The following is a 17,366-nucleotide window of genomic DNA, read 5'->3' on the forward strand; positions in this document are numbered from 1 at the left end:
TCATGGCTGGACTTCTGACGTCCCATTCCTTCATCACTTGATTAACCACCAAATCTGAGTCGCCATAGACCATTAGGCGACGGACGCCGAGTGAAATGGCCATGCGCAACCCATATAAAAGTGCTTCGTATTCTGCCTCGTTGTTAGAGGAATCAAAGTGGATTTGAAGAACATATCTGAGTTTATCTCCTCTGGGGGAGACCAACACCACTCCGGCGCCGGAACCATTTAGCATCTTGGAACCGTCGAAGAACATGGTCCAATGCTCCGAGTGAACCAGTTGGCAGTTACTGTTCAATCCACTCGGCGACGAAATCCGCGATTGCCTGGGACTTGATAGCTTTCTTTGCCTCAAACTTGATATCTAGAGGAAGGAGTTCAATCGCCCATTTTGCCACTCGACCAGTTGCGTCCCTGTTATGCAAGATCTCTGACAACGGAGCATCGCTGACGACTGTAATGGAATGATCAGAGAAGTAGTGGGCAACTTTCTTTGTGGTCATATAAATCCCATATACGAGCTTCTGATAATGAGGATATCTTTGCTTCGATGGGGTCAAGACTTCAGAAATATAATACACTGGGCGCTGAACTTTGAAGGTTTTCCCTTCTTCTTCCCGCTCGACCGTAAGTACCATACTGATGACTTGTCCTGTGGCTGCAATGTAAAGCAGCAAAGGCTCCTTGCTGATTGGGGTAGCAAGCACCGGCTGGGTGGAGAGCAGAGCTTTGAGCTCTGCGAACGCTGCGTCAGCTTTAGGAGTCCACTCGAACTTGTCAGACTTCTTCATCAATCGGTAAAGAGGCAATGCCTTTTCACCGAGATGAGATATGAATCGACTTAGGGCGGCCAAGCAACTAGTAAGCTTCTGAACATCGTGCACTCGCACAGGACTTTTCATTCGGAGTATAGTACCGACTTTTCCTGGATTGGCGTCGATTCCCTGTTCGGAAACGAGAAAACCGAGTAACTTTCCGCCAGGAACCCCGAATGTGCATTTTGATGGATTAAGCTTGATATCAAACCTTCTAAGGTTGGCAAAGGTTTCGGCAAGGTCAGTCAGTAGGTCGGAACCCTTCCGTGACTTGACCACAATATCATCCATGTACGCCTCCACATTCCGACTGATTTGGGTGAGCAAACACTTCTGAATCATCCTCATGAATGTGGCTCCGGCATTCTTGAGGCCGAATGGCATGGTAACATAACAGAAGCACACGAATGGAGTGATGAAAGCTGTTTTGATCTCGTCAGGCCCATACAGACGGATCTGATGGTACCCGGAATAGGCGTCTAAAAAAGACAGTCGCTCACATCCCGCAGTCGAGTCGACTATCTGGTCGATGCGGGGGAGAGGAAAATGATCTTTTGGGCAGGCCCGATTGATATGTTTAAAGTCAATGCACATGCGAAGTGACTTGTCCTTCTTGGGGACCATGACAATATTGGCGAGCCACTCGGAGTGGTAGATTTCTCTGATGAACTCTGACGCTAAGAGCCGAGCCACCTCTTCGCCAATGGCCTTTCTCTTCTGGACGGCGGACCGTCGGAGATGTTCCTTGACAGGTTTTACTTTTGAGTCGACTCTTAGGCGGTGCTCAGCCAGCTCCCTGGGAACACCCGGCATGTCAGAGGGCTTCCATGCGAAAATGTCCCACTTCTCACGAAGGAACCGGATGAGCGCTTCTTCCTATTTGGAGTCAAGTGTTGTCGAGATATGAGTTGGAGCAGCGCTGGGGTCGGTCGGGTGGATGTGAGCTATCTTCGTATCGCCAGTCGACTGAAAAGCTGATTCTGTAGCGGGCTTCTTGGCTTGCAACAAATCACTCGGGTATGCAGTCTTCTGGTAGTCCTGCAATTCCACCACTGCCATCTGAGCATAGGCGATCTTCGAACCTTTCTGAAAACATTCTTCCGCTTTCTTCCAATTGCCCGTAATAGTGATCACACCTTTGGGGCCAGGCATCTTCAATTTGAGATACACATAACACGGTCGGGCCATGAAGCGTGCATAAGCCGGCCTGCCCAAAATAGCGTGGTAGGCACTCTGGAAGTCTACAACTTCAAATGTCAACTTCTCTTTGCGGTAATTCTTGGAATCACCGAAAACCACATCAAGAGCAATCTGGCCGAGTGATTCAGCCTTCTTCCCAGGAATGACTCCATGGAAACTCATGTTGCTGGCACTGAGTCTGGACATCGGAATGCCCATCCCTTTCAACGTCTCAGCATACAATATCTTCAAACCACTGCCACCATCCATCAAGACTTTGGTCAGTCGAGTGCCTTCAACCACTGGGTCGACCACCAGAGCTTGCCTCCCAGGGGTGGCAATATGCGTTGGGTGATCAGACTGGTCGAACGTGATGGCAGTCTGGGACCATTTCAAATAACTTGGTGTCGCCGGAGCGACCATATTCACCTCTCGGTTAATAACTTTCAGTCGACTTTTGCTTTCAACATCGGCAAAAATCATCAGAGTGGAATTGACCTGAGGGTATCTGTCGTCACTGTCTTCTTTGTCCTCGACCTTGTCCGACTCCTTTTCCTTACCTTTGGGCTGCTTGCCCTGGAACTGCTAGATCAAGAGTCGACACTGTCGAGTGGTATGTTTCGGGTAAATGAAATTACCCTCTTCATCTTTCTTTGTGTGGACGAGACATGGTAAGTCCAACACATCATTTCCGTCCTGGTCTTTAACCTTTTGGGGGTTCCAAGGTCCTTTAGGTTTCCCTTTAAACTTTCCTTGGGTTAAAGCCAAGGCTTCCCCGGGAGCTGCTGTCTCAGCTTTCCGCTTCTGTTTCCGATTGGAATTTCCTCCGGTTTCTTGGGCGACTGACTTGAGCTTGCCACTCCTGAGTCGATCCTCATCTTCACCATTAGCGTACTTGGTGGCAATCTCCATCATCCGATTCAGGGACATATCTCCGGTTCGACCGAATTTCAAATTCAGTTCTCTGTACTTGACGCCTTCCTTGAAGGCACACACTGCTTGGTGGTCAGGCACATTCTCCACCGAGTGATGTAACATGATCCACCTCTGGATGTAATCCCTCAAAGTTTCATTCGGCTTCTGCACGCAAGACCGCAGTTCCGTCAGCCCTGCCGGTCGCTTGCATGTGCCTTCAAATGTGGTGACGAACACTCGGGAGAGATCTTCCCAAGTGTAAATGCTGCTAGGCGCTAACTGGTTCAGCCACGCTCTGGCCGAGCCCTCCAACATGAGAGGCAGGTGCTTCATGGCCACTTCATCATTGCCGCCGCCAATCTAGACGGCCACTCGGTAGTCCTCAAGCCAAGTATCGGGCTTGGAATCGCCAGTGAACTTACCGACTCCAGTCGCCAACCTGAAGTTGGGAGGAATCACAGCGGCCCTGATGGCTCTACTAAAGCACTCTGGCCCCGAAACATGTACTCTGCTGCTGGTAGTGTTGGGTTTCGTAGTAATTTCAAAAAAATCCCTACACACACGCAAGATCATGGTGATGCATAGCAACGAGGGGAGAGTGTGATCTACGTACCTTGTAGATCGACAACGGAAGCGTTTGGTTGATGTAGTCGTACGTCTCCATGGCCCGACCGATCAAGCACCGAAACTACGGCACCTCCGAGTTCTAGCACACGTTCAACTCGATGACGATCCCCGGACTCCGATCCAGCAAAGTGTCGGGGAAGAGTTCCGTCAGCACGACGGCGTGGTGACGATCTTGATGTACTACTGCCGCAGGGCTTCGCCTAAGCACCGCTACAATATTATCGAGGACTATGGTGGCTGGGGCGCCGCACACGGCTAAGAGAAAGGTCACGTGGATCAACTTGTGTTCATGGGGTGCCCCTTGCCTCAGTATATAAAGGATGGAGGAGGAGGAGGCCGGCCAAGGCAATAGGTGCGGCCAGGATGTGGAGTCCTACTAGGACTCCAATTCCTAGTAGGAGTCCACCAAGAGGGGAGGAAGGGAGAAGGAAGTGGAGGAGAAGGAGAGGTGGCCGGCCCCCTTTTCCCTAGTCCAATTCGGACTAGAGGGGAGGGGGGGCGCAGCAGCCCCTTGGCCCTTTCTCCTCTTCCCACTAAAGCCCATCAAGGCCCATTGCTTCTCCCGTAACTACCCGGTACTCCGAAAAATACCCGAATCACTCGGAACCTTTCCGATGTCCGAATATAGTCGTCCAATATATCAATCTTTACGTCTCGACCATTCCGAGACTCCTCGTCATGTCCCCGATCTCATACGGGACTCCGAACTCCTTCGGTACATCAAAACTCATAAACTCATAATATAACTGTCATCGAAACCTTAAGCGTGCGGACCCTACGGGTTCGAGAACAATGTAGACATGACCGAGACACGTCTCCGGTCAATAACCAATAGCGGGACCTGGATGCCCATATTGGCTCCTACATATTCTACGAGGATCTTTATCGGTCAGACCGCATAACAACATACGTTGTTCCCTTTGTCATCGGTATGTTACTTGCCCGAGATTCGATCGTCGGTATCCCATACCTAGTTCAATCTCGTTACCGGCAAGTCTCTTTACTCGTTCCGTAATACATCATCTCACAACTAACTCATTAGTTGCAATGCTTGCAAGGCTTATGTGATGTGTATTACCGAGAGGGCCCAGAGATACCTCTCCGACAATCGGAGTGACAAATCCTAATCTCGAAATACGCCAACCCAACATGTACCTTTGGAGACACCTGTAGAGCTCCTTTATAATCACCCAGTTACGTTGTGACGTTTGGTAGCACACAAAGTGTTCCTTTGGCAAACGGGAGTTGCATAATCTCATAGTCATAGGAACATGTATAAGTCATGAAGAAAGCAATAGCAACATACTAAACGATCGGGTGCTAAGCTAATGGAATGGGTCATGTCAATCACATCATTCTCCTAATGATGTGATCCCGTTAATCAAATAACAACTCTTTTTGTTTATGGTTAGGAAACATAACCATCTTTGATTAACGTGCTAGTCAAGTAGAGGCATACTAGTGACACTTTGTTTGTCTATGTATTCACACAAGTATTATGTTTCCGGTTAATACAATTCTAGCATGAATAATAAACATTTATCATGATATAAGGAAATAAATAATAACTTTATTATTGCCTCTAGGGCATATTTCCTTCAGGTAGGTGCATCTCTGTCGTGACCTTCTCGGTGAGCCCTGTTCCTGTCGACCAAACCTTGGACGAGAATGGATCTCGCATCAAAGTCTGGCCCTCTGGGGTCGACTGGAATCCTTCGCCCACCACTATGAGGGCGCCTGTCATCCTGCTGGCGAGGCACATATGACCCGCTCCTCGGGGGAGGCGTGGGCACTCGACGTCGACCGTCACGATCGACTCGGTGATCATACTGCTCATGGTTCCCATACTCGTCACGCCGGTCTCCATGTCCCTCACGCCTCGGGGGCGATCTCGGGATGTGAGCCGACTGGACTGTGTCCGCAGCAACGAATCTGCTGTGAATCCTGTTCCGCGACTGAGAAATAGCGGAATTCTGCTCTCCTGCTGCCCGGAGTAACGCTCTGATCTGCAGCAAGCCTCTGCCAGCCTCCGACTGGGAAGGCTGAATCGACTCCGCTATACGGGCCACAGCTGCTAAATTCTGAATCATAGTTCGATATACCTGCGGGGGCGGGAAGAGCTGACGTCGACTGGATTCGGGAACCCGTTGTCGCGCATGCTCGTCGAGTGCTCGCTGGAGGTTCTCCAGTCGAGTGCGCTCGGCCAAGTTTGCCAGGCGTGCGTCTTCCAAGGCGCGAGCCTCGGGGGTTTCTCCAACGATAGGAGTGTGCAGTGCATCCACGTTCCGGCGGCGAAGTTCTTCTCTCTGCAGTGACGTGAGAGGCTCGGGAAGATACTCCTCATGGGCACGCGACGGGTCGCCTCCACCCGCGCCTCCGTCGATGCAGGGAAAACCGGGAGGACTAGGCGGTCCATCGACCATCAGAACCTTCGCCGCCGGATCGCTGCTGTCGCACTCGGATGCGGTCTCTGCGGAGCCAGTCGAACAGGCCGTAGAGGGATTCGTCGGGCTCGATCGCCGTGATTTGAGGGGTGGCCGACTGACGTGCCACCGCGTGTCTCACCCAGCGCTAAAGTCTCGACCGACCGGAGCGCTTGCGCCGGCGGGAGACTGGGAGGGAAGACAACACAGGAGCCGACCGGTAGGGGGTCGACGGTTGCCGCAGGAGAACGCCGCGGACGCACGCGCTAAAGTGCGTTGCCCCACGAACAGGGAGTGCGTCCACGTCGAGCGGAGCCTCCTGGAGCCAAGCAGAGTCGTCGACGATGAACGTGAGCGCACCGAGACGGATCTCGCGGCCCTCCACCAAAACTCCGCCGAAAACCATGATGATTCGGGTCGGAAAAGGTCGCAACTCCTGTTGGGGAACGTAGTAATTTCAAAAAAATTCCTACGCACACGCAAGATCATGGTGATGTATAGCAACGAGGGGAGAGTGTGATCTACGTACCTTGTAGATCGACAATGGAAGCGTTTGGTTGATGTAGTCGTACGTCTCCACGGCCCGACCGATCAAGCACTGAAACTACGGCACCTCCGAGTTCTAGCACACGTTCAGCTCGATGACGATCCCTGGAATCTGATCCAGCAAAGTGTCGGGGAAGAGTTCCGTCAGCACGACAGCGTGGTGACGATCTTGATGTACTACCGTCGCAGGGCTTCGCCTAAGCACCGCTACAATATTATCGAGGACTATGGTGGCTGGGGGCGCCGCACACGGCTAAGAATAAGATCACATGGATCAACTTGTGTGTTTCTGGGGTGCCCCTGCCTCCGTATATAAAGGACTAAAGGGGGGGGTGCGGCCGGCCTAGGAGAGGCGCGCCAGGAGAGTCCTACTCCCTCTGGGAGTAGGATCCCCCCCCAATCCTAGTTGGAATAGGATTCGCGGAGGGGGGAAGAGAGAGAGGGTGGCCGGCCCCCTCTCCTTGCCCTGTTCGGACCAAGGGAGGGGAGGGGCGCGCGGCCCATCTTGGGCTGCCTCTTCTCTTTTCCACTAAGGCCCACTATGGCCCATATAGCTCCCGGGGGGTTCCGGTAACCTCCCGGTACTCCGGTAAAATCCCGATTTCACCCGGAACACTTTCGATATCCAAACATAGGCTTCCAATATATCAATCTTTATGTCTCGACCATTTCGAGACTCCTCGTAATGTCCGTGATCACATCCGGGACTTCGAACAACCTTCGGTACATCAAAATGCATAAACTCATAATATAACTGCCATCGTAACCTTAAGCGTGCGGACCCTACGGGTTCGAGAACAATGTAGACATGACCGAGACACGTCTCCGGTCAATAACCAATAGCGGGACCTGGATGCCCATATTGGCTCCTACATATTCTACGAAGATCTTTATCGGTCAGACCGCATAACAATATACGTTGTTCCCTTTGTCATCGGTATGTTACTTGCCCGAGATTCGATCGTCGGTATCCTATACCTAGTTCAATCTCATTACCGGCAAGTCTCTTTACTCGTTCTGTAATACATCATCCCGCAACTAACTCATTAGTCGCAATGCTTCCAAGGCTTATGTGATGTGTATTACCGAGAGGGCCCAGAGATACCTCTCCGACAATCGGAGTGACAAATCCTAATCTCGAAATACGCCAACCCAACATGTACCTTTGGAGACACCTGTAGAGCTCCTTTATAATCACCCAGTTATGTTGTGATGTTTGGGAGCACACAAAGTGTTCCTCTGGCAAACGATCGGGTGCTAAGCTAATGGAATGGGTCATGTCAATCAGATCATTCAACTAACGATGTGATACCGTTAATCAAATAACAACTCTTTGTCCATGGTTAGGAAACATAACCATCTTTGATTAACGAGCTAGTCAAGTAGAGGCATACTAGTGACACTCTGTTTGTCTATGTATTCACACATGTATTATGTTTCCGGTTAATACAATTCTAGCATGAATAATAAACTTTTATCATGATATAAGGAAATAAATAATAACTTTATTATTGCCTCTAGGGCATATTTCCTTCAGTCTCCCACTTGCACTAGAGTCAATAATCTAGATTACACAGTAATGATTCTAACACCCATGGAGCCTTGGTGCTGATCATGTTTTGCTCGTGGAAGAGGCTTACTCAATGGTTCTGCAACATTCAGATCCGTATGTATCTTGCAAATCTCTATATCTCCCACCTGGACTAGATCCCGGATGGAATTGAAGCGTCTCTTGATGTGCTTGGTTCTCTTGTGAAATCTGGATTCCTTCGCCATGGCAATTGCACCAGTATTGTCACAAAAGATTTTCATTGGACCCGATGCACTAGGTATGACACCTAGATCAGATATGAACTCCTTCATCCAGACTCCTTCATTTGCTGCTTCCGAAGATGCTATGTATTCCGCTTCACACGTAGATCCCGCCACGAGGCTTTGTTTATAACTGCACCAACTGACAGCTCCACCGTTTAATGTAAACACGTATCCGGTTTGCGATTTAGAATCGTCCGGATCAGTGTCAAAGCTTGAATCAACATAACCGTTCACGATGAGCTCTTTGTCACCTCCATATACGAGAAACATATCCTTAGTCCTTTTCAGGTATTTCAGGATGTTCTTGACTGTTGTCCAGTGATCCACTCCTGGATTACTTTGGTACCTCCCTGCTAGACTTATAGCAAGGCACACATCAGGTCTGCTACACAGCATTGCATACATGATAGAGCCTATGGCTGAAGCATAGGGAACATCTTTCATCTTCTCTCTATCTTCTGCAGTGGTCGGACATTGAGTCTTACTCAACTTCACACCTTGTAACACAGGCAAGAACCCTTTCTTTGCTTGATCCATTTTGAACTTCTTCAAAATCTTGTCAAGGTATGTGCTTTGTGGAAGTCCAATTAAACGTCTCGATCTATCTCTATAGATCTTTATGCCTAATATGTAAGCAGCTTCACCGAGGTCTTTCATTGAAAAACTCTTATTCAAGTATCCCTTTATGCTATCCCGAAATTCTATATCATTTCCAATCAGTAATATGTCATCCACATATAATATCAGAAATGCTACAGAGCTCCCACTCACTTTCTTGTAAATACAGGCTTCTCCAAAAGTCTATATAAAACCAAATGCTTTGATCACACTATCAAAGCGTTTATTCCAACTCCGAGAGGCTTGCATCAGTCCATAAATGGATCGCTGGAGCTTGCACACTTTGTTAGCTCCCTTTGGATCGACAAAACCTTCTGGTTGCATCATATACAACTCTTCTTCCAGAAATCCATTCAGGAATGCAGTTTTGACATCCATCTGCCAAATTTCATAATCATAAAATGCGGCAATTGCTAACATGATTCGGACAGACTTAAGCATCGCTATGGGTGAGAAGGTCTCATCGTAGTCAATCCCTTGAACTTGCCGAAACCCTTTTGCGACAAGTCGAGCTTTGTAGACAGTAATATTACCATCGGCGTCAGTCTTCTTCTTGAAGATTCATTTATTCTCAATTGCTTGCCGATCATCGGGCAAGTCAACCAAAGTCCATACTTTGTTCTCATACATGGATCCCATCTCAGATTTCATGGCTTCAAGCCATCTTGCGGAATCTGGGCTCACCATCGCTTCTTCATAGTTTGTAGGTTCATCATGATCTAGTAGCATGACTTCCAGAACTGGATTACCGTACCACTCTGGCGCGGATCTCACTCTGGTTGATCTACGAGGTTCAGTAGTATCTTGTTCCGAAGTTTCATGATCATTATCATTAGCTTCCTCACTAATTGGTGCAGGTGTCACAGAAACAGTTTTCTGTGATGCACTACTTTCCAATAAGGGAGCAGGTACAGTTACCTCGTCAAGTTCTACTTTCCTCCCACTCACTTCTTTCGAGAGAAACTCCTTCTCCAGAAAGTTTCCGAATTTAGCAACAAAAGTCTTGCCTTCGGATCTGTGATAGAAGGTGTATCCAATAGTCTCCTTTGGATATCCTATGAAGACACATTTCTCGGATCTGGGTTCGAGCTTATCAGGTTGAAGCTTTTTCACATAAGCATCGCAGCCCCAAACTTTCAGAAACGACAACTTTGGTTTCTTGCCAAACCACAGTTCATAAGGCATCGTCTCAACGGATTTTGATGGTGCCCTATTTAACGTGAATGCGGCCGTCTCTAGAGCGTATCCCCAAAACGATAGCGGTAAATCAGTAAGAGACATCATAGATCGCACCATATCTAGTAAAGTACGATTACGACGTTCGGACACACCATTACGCTGTGGTGTTCCGGGTGGCGTGAGTTGCGAAACTATTCCACAATTTTTCAAATGTACACCAAACTCGTAACTCAAATATTCTCCTCCACGATCAGATCGTAGAAACTTTATTTTCTTGTTACGATGATTTTCAACTTCACTCTGAAATTCTTTGAACTTTTCAAACGTTTCATACTTATGTTTCATTAAGTAGATATACCCATATCTGCTTAAATCATCTGTGAAGGTGAGAAAATAACGATATCCGCCACGAGCCTCAATATTCATCGGACCACATACATCTGTATGTATGATTTCCAACAAATCTGTTGCTCTCTCCATAGTACCGGAGAATGGCGTTTTAGTCATCTTGCCCATGAGGCACGGTTCGCAAGTACCAAGTGATTCATAATCAAGTGGTTCCAAAAGTCCATCAGTATGGAGTTTCTTCATGCGCTTTACACCGATATGACCTAAACGGCAATGCCACAAATAAGTTGCACTATCATTATCAACCCTGCATCTTTTGGCTTCAACATTATGAATATGTGTGTTACTACTATCAAGATTCAATAAGAATAGACCACTCTTCAAGGGTGCATGACCATTAAAGATATTACTCATATAAATAGAACAACCATTATTCTCTGATTTAAATGAATAACCGTCTCGCATCAAACAAGATCCAGATATAATGTTCATGCTCAACGCTGGCACCAAATAACAATTATTTAGGTCTAATATTAATCCCGAAGGTAGATGTAGAGGTAGCGTGCCGACCGCAATCACATCGACTTTGGAACCGTTTCCCACGCGCATCGTCACCTCGTCCTTAGCCAATCTTCGCTTAATCCGTAGTCCCTGTTTCGAGTTGCAAATATTAGCAACAGAACCAGTATCAAATACCCAGGTGCTACTGCGAGCATTAGTAAGGTACACATCAATAACATGTATATCACATATACCTTTGTTCACCTTGCCATCCTTCTTATCCGCCAAATACTTGGGGCAGTTCCGCTTCCAGTGACCAGTCTGCTTGCAGTAGAAGCACTCAGTTTCAGGCTTAGGTCCAAACTTGGGTTTCTTCTCTTGAGCAGCAACTTGCTTGCTGTTCTTCTTGAAGTTCCCCTTCTTCTTCCCTTTGCCCTTTTTTCTTGAAACTAGTGGTCTTGTTGACCATCAACACTTGATGCTCCTTCTTGATTTCTACCTCCGCAGCTTTCAGCATTGCGAAGAGCTCGGGAATAGTCTTATTCATCCCTTGCATATTATAGTTCATCACGAAGCTCTTGTAGCTTGGTGGCAGTGATTGGAGAATTCTGTCAATGACGCAATCATCTGGAAGATTAACTCCCATCTGAATCAAGTGATTATTATACCCAGACATTTTGAGTATATGCTCACTGACAGAACTGTTCTCCTCCATCTTGCAACTATAGAACTTATTGGAGACTTCATATCTCTCAATCCGGGCATTTGCTTGAAATATTAACTTCAACTCCTGGAACATCTCATATGCTCCATGACGTTCAAAACGTCGTTGAAGTCCCGGTTCTAAGCCGTAAAGCATGGCACATTAAACTATCGAGTAGTCATCAGCTTTGCTCTGCCAGACGTTCACAACATCTGGTGTTGCTCCAGCAGCAGGCCTGGCACCCAGCGGTGCTTCTAGGACGTAATTCTTCTGTGCAGCAATGAGGATAATCCTCAAGTTACGGACCCAGTCTGTGTAATTGCTACCATCATCTTTCAACTTTGCTTTCTCAAGGAACGCATTAAAATTCAACGGAACAACAGCACGGGCTATTTATCTACAAACATACATAAACAAGCAAGATACTATCAGGTACTAAGTTCATGATAAATTTAGGTTTAATTAATCATATTACTTAAAGAACTCCCACTTAGATAGACATCCCTCTAATCCTCTAAGTGTTTACGTGATCCAAATCAACTAAACCATGTCCGATCATCACGTGAGATGGAGTAGTTTCATTGGTGAACATCACTATGTTGATCATATCTACTATATGATTCACGCTCGACCTTTCGGTCTCCGTGTTCCGAGGCCATATCTGTATATGCTTGGCTCGTCAAGTATAACCTGAGTATTCCGCGTGTGCAACTGTTTTGCACCCGTTGTATTTGAACGTAGAGCCTATCACACCCAATCATCACGTGGTGTCTCAGCACAAAGAACTTTCGCAACGGTGCATACTCAGGGAGAACACTTCTTGATAATTTAGTGAGAGATCATCTTATAATGCTACCGTCAATCAAAGCAAGATAAGATGCATAAAAGATAAACATCACATGCAATCAAAATAAGTGATATGATATGGCCATCATCATCTTGTGCTTGTGATCTCCATCTCCGAAGCACCGTCATGATCACCATCGTCACCGGCGCGACACCTTGATCTCCATTGTAGCATCGTTGTCGTCTCGCCAATCTTATGCTTCCATGACTATCGCTACCGCTTAGAGATAAAGTAAAGCATTACAGTGCGATTGCATTGCATACAATAAAGCGACAACCATATGGCTCCTGCCAGTTGCCGATAACTCGGTTACAAAACATGATCATATCATACAATAAATTTCAGCATCATGTTGACCATATCACATCACAACATGCCCTGCAAAAACAAGTTAGACGTCCTCTACTTTGTTGTTGCAAGTTTTACGTGGCTGCTACGGGATTAAGCAAGAACCAATCTTACCTACACATCAAAACCACAATGATAGTTTGTCAAGTTGGTGCTGTTTTAACCTTCACAAGGACCGGGCGTAGCCACACTTGGTTCAACTAAAGTTGGAGAAACTGTCACCCGCAAGCCACCTATGTGCAAAGCACGTCGGGAGAACCGGTCTCGCGTAAGCGTACGCGTAATGTCGGTCCGGGCCGCTTCGTCCAACAATACCGCCGAACCAAAGTATGACATGCTGGTAAGCAGTATGACTTATATCGCCCACAACTCACTTGTGTTCTACTCGTGCATATAACATCAACATATAAAACCTAGGCTCGGATGCCACTGTTGGGGAACGTAGTAATTTCAAAAAAAATCCTACGCACACGCAAGATCATGGTGATGTATAGCAACGAGGGGAGAGTGTGATCTACGTACCTTGTAGATCGACAACGGAAGCGTTTGGTTGATGTAGTCGTACGTCTCCATGGCCCGACCGATCAAGCACCGAAACTACGGCACCTCCAAGTTCTAGCACATGTTCAGCTTGATGACGATCCCCGGACTCCGATCCAGCAAAGTGTCGGGGAAGAGTTCCGTCAGCACGACGGTGTGGTGACGATCTTGATGTACTACCGTCGCAGGGCTTCGCCTAAGCACCGCTACAATATTATCGAGTACTATGGTGGCTGGGGGCGCCACACACGGCTAAGAATAAGATCACGTGGATCAACTTGTGTGTTTCTTGGGTGCCCCTGCCTCCGTATATAAAGGACTAAAGGGGGGGTGCGGCCGGCCTAGGAGAGGCGCGCCAGGAGAGTCCTACTCCCTCTGGGAGTAGGATTCCCCCCCCCCAATCCTAGTTGGAATAGGATTCGCGGAGGGGGGAAGAGAGAGAGGGTGGCCAGCCCCCTCTCCTTGTCCTATTCGGACCAAGGGAGGGGAGGGGCGCGCGGCCCATCTTGGGCTGCCTCTTCTCTTTTCCACTAAGGCCCACTATGGCCCATATAGCTCCCGGGGGGTTCCGGTAACCTCCCGGTACTCCGGTAAAATCCCGATTTCACCCGGAACCCTTCCGATATCCAAACATAGGCTTCCAATATATCAATCTTTATGTCTCGACCATTTCGAGACTCCTCGTCATGTCCGTGATCACATCCGGGACTCCGAACAACCTTCGGTACATCAAAATGCATAAACTCATAATATAACTGTCATCGTAACCTTAAGCGTGCGGACCCTACGGGTTCGAGAACAATGTAGACATGACCGAGACACGTCTCCGGTCAATAACCAATAGTGGGACTTGGATGCCCATATTGGCTCCTACATATTCTACGAATATCTTTATCGGTCAGACCGCATAACAACATACGTTGTTCCCTTTGTCATCGGTATGTTACTTGCCCGAGATTCGATCGTCGGTATCCTATACCTAGTTCAATCTCGTTACCGGCAAGTCTCTTTACTCGTTCTGTAATACATCATCCCGCAACTAACTCATTAGTCGCAATGCTTGCAAGGCTTATGTGATGTGTATTACCGAGAGGGCCCAAAGATACCTCTCCGACAATCAGAGTGACAAATCCTAATCTCGAAATACGCCAACCCAACGTGTACCTTTGGAGACACATGTAGAGCTCCTTTATAATCACCCAGTTACGTTGTGACGTTTGGTAGCACACAAAGTGTTCCTCTGGCAAACGGGAGTTGCATAATCTCATAGTCATAGGAACATGTATAAGTCATGAAGAAAGCAATAGCAACAAACTAAACGATCGGGTGCTAAGCTAATGGAATGGGTCATGTCAATCAGATCATTCAACTAATGATGTGATCCCGTTAATCAAATAACAACTCTTTGTCCATGGTTAGGAAACATAACCATCTTTGATTAACGAGCTAGTCAAGTAGAGGCATACTAGTGACACTCTGTTTGTCTATGTATTCACACATGTATTATGTTTCCGGTTAATACAATTCTAGCATGAATAATAAACTTTTATCATGATATAAGGAAATAAATAATAACTTTATTATTGCCTCTAGGGCATATTTCCTTCAACTCCTCCAACAAACGCTAAAACACCTACCCCACTGTGGGTGCCAACTGTCGTGGTTCCAAGTCTGACAGTAGTGTAGGGGGGTAAGTATGGAGAGGCAAGATCTTAGCTATGGAGAGGTTGTAAGAACGCAAGGTTTATGAGTTCAGGCCCTTCTCGGAGGAAGTAATAGCCCTACGTTTCGGAGCCCGGAGGCGGTCGACTGGATTATGAGAGTATGAATTACAGGGATGCGAACCCTTTACACTGAGGAGGGGGGTGGCTTATATAGAGTCCGCCAGACCCCTCCGGCCCTCAGTTATGCAGGGTTTTAAGTACATTAAGGTCGGGCGTTACTAGTAACGCCCCTAATAAAGTGCTATGATGACCATAAAAGCTACTTAATGACCGACCGTTAGCGTGCGGAGTGACTTTAGGTCTCCTGGCCGTCGGGTGGTTGGATCTTGGTCGAGTGGTTGCTTCTTGGTCGAGTGTCTTCGAGTCCGTCGAGTGAAACACCGCCAAGTCGATTGAAATGTGATTTCTTCTGGAGGTGTCCTTGGGTAGGTCAGTTTGGACAGGTCCACGACCCTACCCTAGGTACATAGCTTCATCAAGGGGCACCATCACGGCACGCCCAAAACACGGCTTAAACCATACCAGGGGCTGCCGATTTTTAATTTTCTCTTACTTTCAGGACTCCATCCTTCGGAAGGCCCGTTTGGCAGCTCAATTGCCGCACAAACGATGCAAGAACCAGGGAAGCAGACAAGCCACGCCGCAGTACGGAACTCCCAGGTGGTCTCTATCACGAGCAGTATACCTATTCCGCATATTATTCCGCAGCTTGCCCCTGGAACGGACATGTTAACTAGTCCAACCTTCCACTTCTCGCATTATTTGTATCGTTCTGCTTTGATCGCAGCCTATTTTTAATAAACAACGCATAGCTTTTGTCTATTTTTGCATTATCCTTTTATAAATATATGTTCCTTAACGACATGTTGCACCCGTACAATTTGGTACGGCCAAAATACGCCAGGGGCTTCAGTACCCCTCAATATGGTGTGAGAAGTCCGAACACTTTCACAAGTGCGGCACCCCGAACTTATAGCATTATATGCATCGGCTCCGAATCATGTCTTGGGTCAATAGTTGGGTTTGCCCGGCTCCTATGTTTTGGTGCCTTACGTTCCGCTATATCGGCTAAGGTAGCACTAGGAGAACCACTGCGATTGTGCCCCAGTTGAGCTGGGCCGAGCACCTCAGTGGAGAAAGCTAAAACTGACTGTCATGATGAAGCGAGAGTTGGTCGCTGTTCGAGAGGTTTTTTCGAGTCCCTAAAGACTTATGCCGCTTAGGGCGAGGAGTTGGCTCTGTCCGGCCAAGGCGTGGATAGCGCCCCGAACTCGGTCTTCCGAATACTAGGGGCTTCGCCGAAATTTAAAATTATAGAATTCTATGGCTAAGTGAGAGTGTTCACGCGTTATAGTCCGATTGCCTTGTTCGTTGGGCTGAGCGCCTCCCTCGAAGGACCCAAACACGGGAAAAAGAGCGCTCAGGTTTATCCCTGAACACCCCAGCACTAGCGGCAAGGGGGCAGAAGCCGACGACTTGCCATCTCTCAGAATTGATAAACAGCCACACATAAGGTAATATTTTAAATTCCAACAGCATTGCTCAGCGCATATGAACAAGTTTTCAGCGCACAGGACAAAAACGAGCGAGTTTTACTCAAAAATTACATCCCTAGAACATTCATCCGCCACAAGGCGGGCACCCTTCAGAACATCCTTATAATAATTTTCGGGCTTGCGATGCTCTTTCCCCGGCGGTGGCCCGTCCTTCACAAGCTTCTCAGCATCCAGCTTGCCCCAGTGCACCTTAGCACGGGCAAGGGCCCTACGGGCACCTTCAATGCAGACGGAGCGTTTGATGACTTCAAGCCTTGGACAGGCCTCCACCAACCGCCGCACCAGCCCGAAATAGCTCCCAGGCAGGGCCCCTCCAGGCCATAGCCGAACAATGAGGCCCTTCATGGCCTGTTCGTCCGTCTTGTGGAGTTCGACCAGTTGCTTCAGCTGGTCGCTCAGGGGCACGGGGTGTCCGGCCTCAGCGTACTGAGACCAGAACACCTTCTCCGTCGAGCTGCCCTCCTCGGCTCGATAGAATGCGGCAGCGTCGGACACACTCCGGGGAAGATCTGCGAACGCTCCTGGAGAGCTCCGGATTCGGGTAAGTAACAAGTAACTCACGTTTATGTATTTGCTTTGCATAAAGAATGCCTTACCCGCCGCTATCTTCTTCACCTCATCCAACTCCTGGAGGGTCTTCTGGGATTCGGCCTTGGCAGATTTGGCATTTTCAATAGCCACC

The sequence above is a fragment of the Triticum urartu genome, unplaced genomic scaffold (genome assembly GCF_003073215.2).
Source record: "Triticum urartu cultivar G1812 unplaced genomic scaffold, Tu2.1 TuUngrouped_contig_3102, whole genome shotgun sequence".
NCBI lineage: Eukaryota > Viridiplantae > Streptophyta > Magnoliopsida > Poales > Poaceae > Triticum > Triticum urartu.